This window comes from Chrysochloris asiatica, unplaced genomic scaffold (assembly GCF_000296735.1).
Source record: "Chrysochloris asiatica unplaced genomic scaffold, ChrAsi1.0 scaffold00227, whole genome shotgun sequence".
NCBI classification, from domain to species: Eukaryota; Metazoa; Chordata; class Mammalia; order Afrosoricida; family Chrysochloridae; genus Chrysochloris; species Chrysochloris asiatica.
In genome coordinates, this window is record NW_006408745.1 from 306,833 (window position 1) to 309,436 (window position 2,604).

The window sequence follows — 2,604 nt, forward strand, 5'->3', positions numbered from 1 at the left end:
GCAATGAATAATTAATTGTTCTTGCAAAATTCTGTGTAACATCCTTTCTACCGCCAAGGCCATATATGTCAAGTACAAATATTTCCTCTTCATTTCCAATTTTCACATTACAATCACCAGTAATCATTAATGAATCTTGATTGCATGTTTGATCAATTTCAGACTGAAGAAGTTGGTAGAATTCTTCAATTTAATCATCACTACCTGTATTTGTTGGTGTGTAAATGCAAGAAAAGCATTTATTTATTCATTCATTCATACACACATGCTTTTCCATATTGTACTTTTAATAGTTATTTACTGCTATGTTCATCAATCAAAATTACTCAGTAGAAAGTGATAAACGAAGGTCAATTGAGCAAGTTTCTGAAAGTGGTGGTAAGAGATGGTGATAAATGCACAACTAAAGGTATAATGTTGAAAAAGTTAAGAGCATCCTTTGTCTGAGGCAGGAAGGATGGGCATATAAAACCAAAATCAAACTCATTACTGTTGTGACAATTGTTACTGATAGTCACCCTGCAGGACAAAACAGAACTGCCTCCCCAGGGTTTCTGAAACTGTCATCTTTACAGAAACCAATTGCCACAGTTTTCTATCACAGAGTAACTGATAAGTTTGAACCACTGACCTTTTGGTTAGCAACTGAGTGCTAAACTCCTGTTACTACTGCTCCTGAAGGAGATCTACCCACTACTATGGAGTTGGACTTTGATTCATAGTAACACTAGGTCAGAGTAGAACTTCTGCACAGAGTATCTGAGACTATAAATCTTTATAGGAACATATTGCATTATCTTTCTCCAGAGGAGTTACTTTTATTTGAGCTGCCCAAATTTAATATAGAGACCCAAATGGGTCTCTAAACTCACTAGGTCACTGGGAATCATTGAAGTAGATATACTTAGGTAAAATAGAACTTCTTACATGAAGAGAAGGGAGATAGAGGAGAAATAGAAATTACTATATTAATAAAGAAAGTATTATGATTGTAGAACAAAGGTATGTTAAGGTTAGGCTTGTTGGCCTCAGTATATTAAAAAAATAAATAAATAAATAAAGACAGCACAGAAATCATTGAATGACAATGTGGTGAGGAGAACTGATATAAATATAAATCAGAGATTCTGTGAGTTACAGTGACGTATGCCAGAGGTGGCTTTAGAAATATGGATATATGCTAATTGTTATTTGTGTGGCACTGAATTGGTCTGAATCATAGAGACCTGTATACTTTCCTAGAGCAGATAGTGGATTTAAAATGCCAACCTTTTTGTTACCAGTATGGTGCTTATGTATATTCATTTAATTTTAGACTTACAACTTTCTCTAGCAATGCTCACCAGTTTGGAAGTAGAGTTAAAGAAAATGGTCAGTGAAATTTGGTTCAAGACTTGGATGATAGACATGTTGGTATGGTAGAAGGACAATGCTGACATATTTAAAGTAACAAGTTTTGTAGACTTTAAGGGGTCTTGGTATGTTGCTGTAGGATAAGCACTGACCTATAAGGTCAGTTTGAAGTGAAAAGTCAGTGGTTTTTGGAAACCCTACACAGGGTCACTATGCATCACAATTGAGTTGATCTCACTTAACAAGATTAAGGACAATTCATGAGTAGAAGAAATAAACAATAAACCTTCAAAGCTTATATATTAAGTTTAACCGTTAAATTTAAGCAATAATTTCAATAATTCTTTTTAGATGCTTACCCTATCATGAGTTCAATAAATATTTTAGCCTCAAAATAAGCTTCACAGTCCTTTGATCTCCACCTTATCGCTTATATTCATGCTAAGAGCTCCTAAGAGCTCTGTTTGTGTTTTCACATTTTGTTAGCTACAGTATAGATCCTAGAGTGGCCTCATTCCCTCCCTTCCCCTTCCCACTTATCACGAGGTCAGGCCTTTCTAAGGATGCTTGCATTTGCTGCCTAGGCTTGCTGGAACTCCTGCTGCGGCTGAGCAAGGGTCTCTGTCTGTCACTCTGACTGCCTCTCTAGGTCCTGGAGCTGAGATTCATATCACTCAATTTCAGCTGTAGTATAGTCCAGCCTCTTCCCCCACAATGGCTCTAGCTTCTCCTAGCTCCTGTTTTGACCAGCACAGGACCAAAAGTTTGAGGACCACCTTGGACCAATCCAGCAGAGCCAGCCTCTCCTTAACGATGTTGTTTTCTGTTAGTTCTGCATCAAGCTTCTGCCACCCTGACATGGACTTACTCAAGTCCTTTTATAGGTGTTGGTATTTCTTCACTTCTCCCTGTAGTTTCTTCTGTATCAGCTCAGCCATAGCAGGGATGAAAACCTGTGAGGAGCGGGAGAGGGGCACTGGGTCTGACACCTGGAATTTCCCGAGCTTCCCTTCCTGGCCCAACCAGCAGAACAGACAGCATTCTACAGACAGTCCTTCAGGACACCACAGCCTTTCCCTGTCCTGGATATCAACTCTGCCTCAGCCCCACCAGGGAAAACAAAATGAGACCCCAACAACACCTTCAACTGAATCTCTACTCTACTCACATTCTCCCTTCAGAAGAAGTAATAGATGATCCACTTCTGAGTGACTGTTGTTGTTATTAAGTGCTGTCAAGTCAGTTCCAATG

General features: G+C 38.7%; 1 pseudogene; it reads right to left on the reverse strand.

The window, feature by feature from the left end:
• Positions 1-1,900: 1,900 nt before the first annotated feature.
• On the reverse strand, positions 1,901-2,291 carry LOC102832057 (annotated as a pseudogene).
• Positions 2,292-2,604: the final 313 nt, after the last annotated feature.